Source organism: Bubalus bubalis, chromosome 8 (genome assembly GCF_019923935.1).
Source record: "Bubalus bubalis isolate 160015118507 breed Murrah chromosome 8, NDDB_SH_1, whole genome shotgun sequence".
Classification (NCBI taxonomy): Eukaryota; Metazoa; Chordata; class Mammalia; order Artiodactyla; family Bovidae; genus Bubalus; species Bubalus bubalis.
The window spans coordinates 53,963,572-53,975,938 of NC_059164.1; the positions used below are offsets into that span (position 1 = coordinate 53,963,572).

At 38.4% G+C, this 12,367-nt stretch overlaps 1 protein-coding gene across 10 annotated transcripts in view; it reads right to left on the bottom strand.

Moving 5' to 3' along the window:
- FOXP2 (forkhead box P2) overlaps positions 1-12,367 on the bottom strand; it is a 661,296-nt gene that overhangs the window by 544,000 nt on the left and 104,929 nt on the right. The window contains exon 4 of one of the 10 annotated variants that reach the window (XM_044946651.2): positions 186-266. The exons of the other annotated variants lie outside the window; for them this stretch is intronic. The gene's annotated coding sequence lies outside the window, so the exon portion shown is untranslated. The remainder of the gene's footprint in view (positions 1-185; positions 267-12,367) is intronic. 10 annotated transcript variants of the gene reach the window in all.

A 12,367-nucleotide genomic window follows, 5' to 3' on the forward strand; every position in this document is an offset into this window, starting at 1 on the left:
AGACATGGATGGCTCATACCTTAAAAAACCCCATAACTCCCTGAAAGCTTTCAGCAAAGCCCTTTTCTAGGAAAGGTGAGGGTGGGGGTGAGGTTAGTTATTGCAAACTTCTGGATGTTAGATTGTTTGTTACTGAAGTCAGGTCATAGGTAAATTACAGAAATGATGTTCTGTAAATCTCTTACCAAATGAATGAATGTTATTCTCCACTCTGACAAGAAAGAGTCAGGTCCCCAGGCACAGTTTTCACCCTCTGAAGTCCAGTCCTGGCCAAGAGAAGGCAGATCTCAGCTGGCAGCTCCCTCAGGGCGAAATCCCCAGACCCTACCCAGCTTGTCATCACTGAGGGAGCCAGGTGCCCAGGACCCAACCTGCCCTTAGGCTCCTCAGGCCACCCAGAAGCCAGGGGCCAGGTCCCACAGACCGCATCCTATGCAGACTGCCGATGCAACAAGGTCGCAGAAGCTGTGATGGGGGAGTTCATCACCACCTCAAAATCTGAGCCCCGCCTTGGCCAGGGCTCTGGACCCTGGCAGGACACAGCCCCCAACCTGTTCCCTGGGTTCTCCCAGCCTCCCCACTTGACCCAGGCCTGGTGAGCTAAAGGCTCTCTGGGAGAAGGCGAGGGTACACCTCTTACCTCACTCTCCACCATTGGTTCACTCAGAGGACCACCATTCCCCTGGCCATTAACTGAACAGGGCCACTAACGGTCCCTCAGTGACAAGTGCTTTCTTGGGGCCCACTGAGGCGCCGACCAATGGCTGAGCATGAGCTCTGTCACTCAGTGACCGTTGCTCAAATGGGGAGGAGCCCACTGCTGCACCCAGTGATCTCACGGTAAATTTTCTTAAGGTAACCTCACATAACTTGGTGGTCTTGAGGTAAATTTTCTTAAGGTAATGGCAACCCACTCCAGTACTCTTGCCTGGAGAATCCCTTGGGCGGAGGAGCCTGGTAGGCTGCAGTCCATGGAGTCGCTAAGAGTCGGACACGACTGAGAGACTTCACTTTCACTTTTCACTTCCATGCACTGGAGAAGGAAATGGCAACCCACTCCAGTGTTCTTGCCTGGAGAATCCCAGGGACAGGGGAGCCTGGTGGGCTTCCGTCTATGGGGTCACACAGAGTCGGACATGACTGAAGCGACTTAGCAGCAGCAGCAGCAGCAACCTCATATAATTTCACGGTAACAGCTGCTTAGTGCCGGGTAACCAATGGCCACGTGCTAATGGCTGTGTATGGCCACACTCTATAATACTAAGAGTGCATTTTAAATACACACATATACACAGAACACCAAACTCCAAGATTTTAAACCTGGATATCTTGGATAGGGCAGGTTTTCAAAAAGAAGTTTCAAAAATTTATCCAATTTGTTTTAATAATCACCAGGTTTGGGAAATTAACGGCCTAAGAGTATCAAATTAGAAAAAAAAAGTTGTTCCATTTCTTTAATTATCTACAACATGAAAACTAGGTAAAGATGTTATTTAGTAAAAGATTCTTTCAAAATTTTCTTAATATGAATTACAAAATTACAATGCCACTGACAATACCAAGTTTTTATAAAGTACACGGTCAGAAAATTGTTATTTTGAATATATTTGATATTTGTCATTAAAATCTTATGGACATTACTCATTTATTTAAGCCCTTTGATCCTGGGCAGGGTAAATATCCACTAGCCTAAACCTAGCCAGAGGGAAATCAACAGATAAAGCCACAATACTATCAAAGAAAGCACAAAATAATTTTAAAATGGTCATCTGATACACACAAAAAACTCTTAACAGTGGTAAGCTTTAGTAGTGTTTGTGTAATAAAATTAATGAATGAAATAATTATTGTTTAAAATATCAGTTAATAAATATATATAACTTAAAATACATAAATGACAAATTGATAAATATTTCACATAAATAGTATGTAGATAAAAGTCTATCATAAGCAGTAATACAAAGATGCTTGAGAACACTATATTTTATCTACTGAAAGAACTACAAGTAAAATCAGCTTGAGCATGGGCCAGAATAATAATCAACAGAATGTACAGATATATAAGATAAATGTAAAGCCAAATGATCAGTAAAGTAAATCTGAACTGAATACCCAATGCCATTTTCTACGTGTGAACCAAGGCAGCCGTCACTTGATTTCTCCTGGTCTCTTTCTTCAATTACAGAACGTTCCTCAAGAAATTTCTTGCTTGAAGCAGAAACACAACACCCAAGATTTCATGAGTTTCTACCTTTCCTTATAAAACTTACCTGCTTGTCTCCCTCTGTGAAAAGTGAGTACCTCAATCTCTACTTCTCAGTTTCAGTTCTTAGGATGCCTAAGGACAGACTCAGAAACCACCAACCAACCCAATTTAGTAGAGTTCGGTTAATGTATTTGCTGCAGATGTTTCTTCAGTTTCAAGAAAATGCATTATGATATTAATATTTAAGAATTAGCATATATTAAACCAACTGTTGGAGAAGGCAATGGCACCCCACTCCAGTACCCTTGCCTGGAAAAATCCCATGGATGGAGGAGCCTAGTAGGCTGCAGTCCATGGGGTCGCTAAGAGTCGGACACGACTGAGCGACTTCACTTTCACTTTTCACTTTCATGCATTGGAGAAGGAAATGGCAACCCACTCCAGTGTTCTTGCCTGGAGAATCCAAGGGATGGGGGAGCCTGGTGGGCCGCCGTCTATGGGGTCGCACAGAGTCGGACATGACTGAGGTGACTTAGCAGGAAACCAACTGTTTAGACTGTTTGGACAGATAAACATTGTGAAAGAATTACAATTTCATGATAATCTTTTTTATTATGCTCTTGATCTTCACTTATAATAGCATTATAAATGTATTCCATCTAGTCCCAATGATTTAATAAAAGGAAAAATTGTAGTCTAGCTACAAGCAAATGTTTATGTCTCAAAAACATATTTTGTATACAGTTAAATGTAAGGTATTAGAAAAATGGAAAATGTTTCCATATATAAAAATTTGCTATATATAAGCACATCAGTTATTTGGGCTTTAATTAAAAAAAAAAAAGACAAGGAAAAAATGAGGAGAAAATGTGTCATATAAATCTTTCAGTTTCTGCACAGTAAGTTTGAATAAGTATTGTTGTTGTTTTTTTCTGTGTAATATGGAGGTTTTAATAGTATTCTCTCTCTTTAATTCAATATGTGTAGGCAGAGTAGGTTTTCCTTATACATAAAGGAAAACATAAAATTAGAAAGATAAAACAGAAAGAAAAAATCAATGAAATAGCACAATGTTAAGAAGTAACGTTTAAGAGGAAATCAAAGGAAGGGAGAGCAGCTAAAAAGACCGAAAGAAAGATAAAGGGCAAAGGATTTAAAAATTAAACAGAAGAGAAAAGATTAAAGAAGGAAAGGCAAAAAGCAATGCAGCAGGATTTAAGAAGCCAGTAAAAAGAAAAGACATGCAGTGATGACAAAGGAATAGCAAGTGCCACAAAAAAGATACTCATAGCAATGAAAAGAATAGAGAAAGAAACAAAGTAAAAGCCGTCGTAAATTAATTTTAAACAGAATTTGAGAAAGATACAATGTTAATGGGCTTTCACTTGTTTTTTTTTTTTTTCCACCCTTCTGGGCTCTGTTATTGATGAAAAGAAAAAAATTAATGTTCAGGCACAGGAGATTTAGAACAGTATGTCCAGAGTACAGCGATGCAGCAGGGTTAATACAAAATGCACTGCCACTGGCAGGTTCTGTGATGCTGTGCGAGGAACTTACTTTTTCTGTCCCACACTACATCTCACAGTTTTCTCATTTACATATTGAAGTCACTGCCTTATTTCTGAGGTCCTTGGACTAAATGTTGTGACTTTATACACAGCCCATCATTGTCTCTGATTCTGAAATCACTAACTCATTTTAAGGTGAAATAAAATGTATCATAATGGACAAACTGAATTACAAATACACTCACCTTTAAATAATCAGCCTTTCTCAGCAACAGCAGTGCCACTGAGAGTTTCAAAAATTTGAGGGGGGTATTTTTAGTTGTCATAATGATGGGAATAGCTAATATTTAATAGATAAGGGTGAGGGATGCTAGATTTTTGCAATTTCCTGAGGGACATTCTTTTAGATAAAAACATGTTTATAATTAGTTTAGGTACTGAATGCAAATGGAAAAGAGATGGGAATAACAGACCACCTGACCTGCCTCTTGAGAAACCTATATGCAGGTCAGGAAGCAACAGTTAGAACTGGACATGGAATAACACACTGGTTCCAAATAGCAAAAGGAGTACATCAAGGCTGTACACTGTCACCCTGCTTATTTAACTTATATGCAGAGTACATCATGAGAAATGCTGGGCTGGAAGAAGCACAAGCTAGAATCAAGATTGCTGGGAGAAATATCAATAACTTCAGATATGCAGATGACACCACCCTTATGGCAGAAAGTGAAGAAGAACTAAAGAGCCTCTTGATGAAAGCGAAAGAGGAGAGTGAAAAAGTTGGCTTAAAACTCAACATTCAGAAAACTAAGATCATGGCATCTAGTCCCATCACTTCATGGCAAATAGATGGAGAAACAGTGGAAACAGTGACAGACTTTATTTTCTTGGGCTCCAAAATCACTGCAGACCGTGACTGCAGCCATGAAATTGAAAGACGCTTACTTCTTGGAAGAAAAGTTATGACCAACCTAGATAGCATGTTAAAAAGCAGAGATATTACTTTGCTGAGAAAGGTCCGTCTAGTCAAGGCTATGGTTTTTCCAGTGGTCATGTATGGATGTGAGAGTTGGACTATAAAGAAAGCTGAGTGCTGAAGAACTGATGCTTTTGAACTGTGGTGTTGGAGAAGACTCTTGAGAGTCCCTTGGACTGCAAGGAGATCCAACCAGTCCATCCTAAAGGAAATCAGTCCTGAATGTTCATTGGAAGGACTGATACTAAAGCTGAAACTCCAATACTTTGGCCACCTGATGTGAAGAACTGACTCACTGGAAAAGACCCTGATGCTGGGAAAGACTGAGGGCAGGAGAAGAAGGGGACGACAGAGGATGAGATGGTTGGATGGCATCACCGACTCAATGGACATGAGTTTGAGTAAACTCCAGGAGTTGGTGATGAACAGGGAAGCTTGGCGTGCTGCAGTCCATGGGATCGCAAAGAGTTGGACATGACTGAGCGACTGAACTGAACTGAACTGAATGCATCTTTAACAAATGGCTAAATGAAATATAAAGCAAATAAAATATCATCATTCCAATACAGTCCATAGTTCTCCTCTTATTGTGTATATTTATTTCTATTAAAGGGTAGAGAATATTTTCGGTATGTGGAAAGTAAAGTATGCTGATGTGATTACTTTAAATTTGTACAGTACCTTTCCAATTAGAACCTCTCTTCTAGCAATGTTAGGGTCAATATTAAGGTAGGTTATGTCAATATTAAGGTAATATTAAATAGTAATGTATCAGTAACTACAGAACTCATAAAACCTTTACAATGAATTTTTATTTGTGTAAACAATGACAAGTGAAATGCAAATCACTATTTACTGCCATGTACATTGTTCTAAAAAAGTATCTAGATTACTTACAAAATGTAAAAACAAGTTAATCTGAGTCACTTCGGAAGACAGTTTGGTAGTTTATTGCAAAGCTAAATATAGTTTTACCACACAACCCAGACATTATGCTCTACATTTCACCTAATGAGTCAAAAACTATATACACACCAAAGCCTGCACATGAAAGGTTGCTGCAGCTTATGTATAATTGCAAAATGTAGGAGGCAACCAATATATCCTTCAATAAGTCAATGAGTAAACAAACTGTGATAAATTCATGCAAGGGAAGATTGCTGTGCGGTGCTGTGCTGTGCTCAGTCATATCTGACTCTTTGTGGCCCCATGGACTATAGCCCTCCATCCATGGGAGTTCCCAGGCAAGAAAACTGCAGTGGGTTGCCATTTCTTATGCCAGTGGATTTTCCTGATCCAGAGATTGAACCTGCATCTCCTAGGGCTCTTGCATTGCAATTCTTTACCTAACTGAGCCACCTGGGAAGCCCCAGGAGGGAAGGTTATAAAGAAATAAATTATCAAACTATGAAAAGACATGGAAAAACCTTAAATAAACATTCCTAAGTCAAAGAAGACAGTCTGAAAATGCTACAAATTGCATAATTTCAACTATAATACACTGGAAAAGCTAAAACCATAGATAATAAGATTAGATGTTGCCAGAGGTCTGGAGGGGAAGGAGAGGGAGAGGAATGAATAGGTAGAATGTGGGATTTTTTTAGGGCAGTGATATTATTCTTTTTTCTTTATTTTTGTTCCCCAACCAGGGACTGAACCCATGCCCCGTGCATTGGGAGCACAGAGGAGTCATAACCACAGGACCAGCAGGGAAGTCTCTGCTACACTCTATGATACTATCCTGGTAGATACAAGACATAATGCACTTGTCAAAATCTACAGAACTGTATAACACAAACAAGCCCTAATGTAAACTCTGCTGCTGCTGCGTCACTTCAGTCGTGTCCGACTCTGTGAGACCCCATAGACGGCAGCCAACCAGGCTTCCCCTCCCTGGGATCCTCCAGGCAAGAACACTGGAGTGGGTTGCCATTTCCTTCTCCAATGCATGAAAGTGAAAAGTGAAAGTGAAGTCGCTCAGTCATGTCCGACTCTAGTGACCCCGTGAACTGCAGCCTACCAGGCTCCTCCGTCCATGGGATTTTCTAGGCAAAAGTACTGGAGTGGGGTGCCATTGCCTTTAGTTAATAATAAAGTATCAATTTTGGCTCATCAATTGTATCAAATGAACCACACTAATGAAAGATGTTAATAATTGGGGGAATTACTTTGAGGCTGGGAAGTAATATGGGAACTCTCTGTACTTACTGCTCATTTTTTCTGTAAATCTAAAAATTGTCTGAAAATTAAAGTCTTAAATTTTAAAAAGAAGTTAATAATCAGCTTATATGTTCATAATCCTACAATGGAAATTTGACTGACTGACACCATATGCCCTGTAAGAATTTGAGCTTACTGTTTGGCTGCATATGTGCCCCTACATGAAACTTCAGTTTTTATTGCTATCCTCACCTCAAATCACACTATAGGGAGGAACTAATAAGCATGGGTGAAGTTAAATACTTTTATTGGGCAACAAGACATGGTTTTTATTCAGATTTTATTATTATTATTTAGGAGTGTTTCTTTCTCTCTTTCCATGTGTAACTGGATACCTCATATATTTCTGTTGAACATGAAGTAAGAACTTCCAGTTCAAAAAAGAACAGAACACATCTCTTTTCCCTTCATAAACCACACAAACATGACAGCTAAAGACTTTTCAATAAAGGGATAAACCTACAAGAATAGAAAGTTCAAGAGAAGACAATAGCAACAGCATTTTGGAAGCTGAAAAGCTAACATGTGAGTTATAGTTGATTAAACAAACTTCAAAAAGCTTAATCCTTGGCTAACACTGTGAGCAAGCCAAGAAGTTATTTGATCCATAGCAGAAGCCCCAAACTAGGTAGCTTGAGGTATCTCTGGAGTAAAACTGAAGACATTTAAGACAGAAGTAGGCTCTCTTGCTTTCCCTCTCCTACTCTACAGAGCTAGACAACACTCCTCCCCATCCCATGCAGAAACTCACTTTACTATCTAACACCATTTTTTCCTTTGTATTAATTGATTTGCTTGTTTTCTTATATTGCCTGATATCAAACACATTGTTTTTACATCTTATTTGGAAGAAAGATAGGCAAGGAGTGGGGAGCAGAGGAGGAAGGCAAGGAGAAAGAGAAGGGAGGGAAGAAGGAAATCAGTAAGACGTAATAGATTCAAAATTGGGATCAACTATCACATGTGAAATATACAGCTAGTGGAAAGCTGCTATATAACACAGGGAGCCCAGCCTGGCACTCTGTGATGACCTAGAGGGGCAGGATGGGTTGGTGGATGGAGGCTCATGAGGGAGGGAATACTATAATTTTGACTAACTCATGTTGTTGTACAGGAGAAACCAACACAACACTGTAAAGCAATTTTCCTCCAACCAAAGAAATTTTTAAAAAATGGGATCAGAGATAACTTCAGTGTATTAAACGATGAGGAGAGAAACAGTAGTAGGAGATAGCATTTATTAATCAAGTAATGGGGCTTCCCTGGTGGCTCAGATGGTAAAGAATCTGCCTGCAATGCAGGAGACCTAGGTTCTATCCCTGGGTTGGGAAGATCCCCTAGAGAAGGGAATGGCAACCCACTCCAGTATTCTTCCCTGGAGAATCCCATGGACTGTACCAGTATCACTTTTGTGTTCTCAGGGACCTAAAAGGAATAGGATGGGGGGGCACATCAAAAGAGCACATAGGTCTTCTTTTTCCTTCCTGTTATATTTTACCTGAGCTAAAGCAAAACTTCCTCAATAAATATACATTTATAAACATACATTAATCTGCAAGAAATTCTCTACAAAGAATCAATACAATCAAGAAAAGAATAAGCAATTATGTTGAGCCACAAGTGAAATAAGGAAAAAGAATATCTTTAATCATTTAGTGAGTTCTAAAGACTTAAAGGATAAAAAGTAATACAGGCAAAAATAATCACTTTCTCAAGAAGAAAATTACCTACATTTTTAGGCCCACAAAGCTCCCCTAAATAATGATCAAAATATAAACTAAATTTTATGGTTTTCTTCATTTTTATAGATAACAAGGTCATCTAGTATTAGATGATACTGGTTATTTAGGATAATAAGGAAAATATTCTTAGGTTATCACTGATCTAGTTAGAGAAAGAAAATAGAGTATACAAGCCTTTCTCCAACTCTACTGAATATGTTTCCCTCAAAAGAGGTGGGAGAGAGTATACCTGTGTGGGATTTACTTCCACATATAATATAAAAGGGTTACTGTTCAAATCTATGCATCATTGATACATATCTTCCATTTTTGTGAAGGATAAGCTCAATAGACATACTTTAAGTTAGAGAAAAATAATAAAAGGCAATTGCCTAACTGTAACAGGATAAAAGGTATTTAATTATCATAATTTTGAGATTTAACTTTTTCATGTGAATGATAAAATATTTTGAAAAGTAAATGCTATATATAACAGAAAAGCTGTTTCAATGGATGCACACACAATTTTGGTGTATGGTAATCAAGTGAATCAATCATAAGACAAAGTTATCATGAAATAGAGTTAATTAGGTATAGGCTTGGGATATGGCAGATGGAAGGTGTAACATATGAAAGGAAGTTAAGCACTTTTTTGAATTCTGATTTTCTGGGTGGTTCCCCTTGTCATATAATGAACTATTACATTTCATTTCTGAATAACTGAGGAGATTAAAGCATTCAACTGTAGCTCATGAATTACTCTGAAAGCTATTCAGAATTTAAATGTTATAACTGGTGGTCTCTCATTTTTCATTGTCTAATTAATGAGTTTATGAATAAACAAATGCATTCAAATATTGCAAAGCGCAGACCAGAAATGCACCCCCAGTTCATTCATTCATTCAGTTAGTCATTCATTCACTATCTACTGATCTATAAAGGGCCACACCTTACCCTAAATGACAGCCTGAATAAGATACACATTTTATGCCCCTATGGAATTCACAAGTCAATATGAAAGCAGACATTAAACAAACATATGAAGTGTTTGTTACCAATAACAAAGTAGATGAATGAGCTGTGGAAATGAACAAAAGCATAGATGAAAACGGAGTTATTTTAGAGAGGGAGGTCAGCAAAAGCTCCCAGAGAAAGAACCATTTAAACAGAGCAGGCCAAGCATGGAAAGGAACATTTCAAACAGTGACAACAGCAAGCGCCAATAACCTGATTCAGGGAGGGTTGCAAGAACTAAAAGAAAGCCAGTGACACCAGGAAGAGAGAGCGAGGGAGGAGGAGGCAACAGATGAGAAGGAAAGCTAGGCTGGAGTCATTACTGAGGGTCTTTCAAAGCCAAGGTAAGAAGCTTATATTTTATACCAACTACATGTAAAGGGTTTAACACCAAGGAGTACATGATCTAATATTCTTAGTACAGCATCATGACTGTGCTCCATAGCAAATAAATTAGATTTCTTGTGAGGATTCTAGTCTGTTGCTGCTGCTGCTGCCAAGTCACTCAGTCGTGTCCGACTCTGTGCGACCCCATAGACGGCAGCCCACCAGGCTCTGCTATCCCTGGGATTCTCCAGGCAAGAACACTGGAGTGGGTTGCCATTTCCTTCTCCAGTGCATGAAAGTGTAAAGTGAAAGTGAAGTCGCTCAGCAGCGAACCCATGGACTGCAGCCTTCCAGGCTCCTCCGTCCATGGGATTTTCCAGACAAGAGTACTAGAGTGGGGTGCCATTGCCTTCTCTGTTCATTAGTCTACTGAAGCCTATAAATCCCCCCTTGGAATAATATCTATAAACACATGAGATAAAATACATGCAGTTGCAAAGGAAACCAACTATATTGAAATTCATTTCTATTAAGAACCCCTTGAGGCAAAGAACACAGGGTAAATAATATCTGCAATGACCGTAAGTGCTAGTAGAGTTAGAAGGCAACTGCACTGGAGAGGAGTGGGTGGTTCCAAGAAAATAATGGGATTTTTGGATTCTTTGCTTTTTAGGTAGGTCCAAAATATTGAGCATGGATAAAATGTGAGTGTGTTTTCTTTTCAGTCAAACTCCTCTGAACTACGTATTTGTTTATTTTTAAGAATATTTTCTCTCTTACAGAACCAAAAGGTTTATATTAGAGAATTTTTCTAATAGAAGTTGTCCTATAGGCAGGCAATCCTTCAGTCTGTGATCATTAATTGATTATAACAGTAAACACTAATGACAAGAGCTACATTAATTGAGCACTTACTATGTTGCCGGTATTAAGCAAAGTGCTTTACATTGCCAAGTCCGGTTTAATTCCCACAACAACCCTTTGAGATAGAGGCTTTATTATTACTCCCTTTTTACAAATGAGAAAAATTAAAGCTCAGAGATATTAAGTCACTTGCCCAATACCACACAGCTGGTAATTGTCAGTCCTGGGAATGGAGGCCCAGACTAAATCTAGAGTCAGGAGTGACAGAGCATCCACTAACTGTTCATCAGGTTGACTATAATTGGAAACCAAAGATGTATAAGCCAGGGCCCAGATCTTAAGGTGCCAACAAAACAGTTTTTAAGTGTAACAAACACATATATATTGTTAGTGGGATATGGGAGACTATAAAAATATGCACTTAGTTAGCACTAAGTATTCAGCAAAAGAAGAGCTCTTGAATTTTGTAGGAAATATTTCAGGGCAAGTATAAGACTAGAATTATTTATTTTAAAAATCAAGTAAACTTTAGATAAGCTTAAAGGTGGAGGAAGTAACTTTGGTAATGAAAGCCATGAATCATATGAAGTATTAGGGTACAGTAAAAAAAAAAAAAAAAAAAAGATAAACATAATGGTTGAAAGTCTAGATTTTTAACTTCCTAGCAGTGACATTTTAGAAAATTGTTCAAACTCCTCTGACATTCAATATTCTCATTGCAAAATGTGTTTTAAAACTTCTACTTAAAATTATATGGATGTATGTTGCAAACCAAAAAAGTAGCTTCCCTTAGCAGTTTTATACATATATTAAACAGCATGGGAACTGCCTTCTCTTCATTTTGCCGAAAGGCAGACACCTCATATAATGTTGTTTCTGTTTGTCTCTCTTTTCTGACCCAGCCCCAGTGAAGAATGCGACCATACATTATATGATTCTTCATTGTCTTTCATTTGGAACTTTTTTTTTCTTTTCTCTTTGTGTAGTATAAGCTTGTTGGTCCTGGGGTTTTTTGCTGCTGTTGTCATTGTTTTTAATTTAATTTTTATTGAAGGATAATTGCTTTTGGAACTTATTTCTACACATCTATGAAATCCTAAAGGCAAACCTAACCCGAAGCACCCTCTTTCTTCCAGTCACCCTATTCGTGGAATCCAGTTCCATCAGACCAGCTTCTGAGTGATGAGGATAATGGCTAATAATGGCTTAATGTGTTATTCCCTCCAGAAAGTATGTATGTTTAATAATAGTCCCCAACGTCCTATAGCTAAAAATTGTAAAGTAAAATAATTTCACATCTTCTAGAAATAATGAGAAGGAAAGTTGAAATTCTGGGACAGGAGGGCCACTGGGTCTTCATTAAATCACACTGCTCAGGAGCTGCAGCCTTTCTGAGGACACTATAATACGTTAACCAGTAGTAAAATAACCAATATTAAAATCAGAGCGAAATATCAGTTAAGAGTCTTAGGATGTTGCTGTCAAATAACCAGTTCAGCAATCAGCATTTCAAGACTAAAAAAGAAGG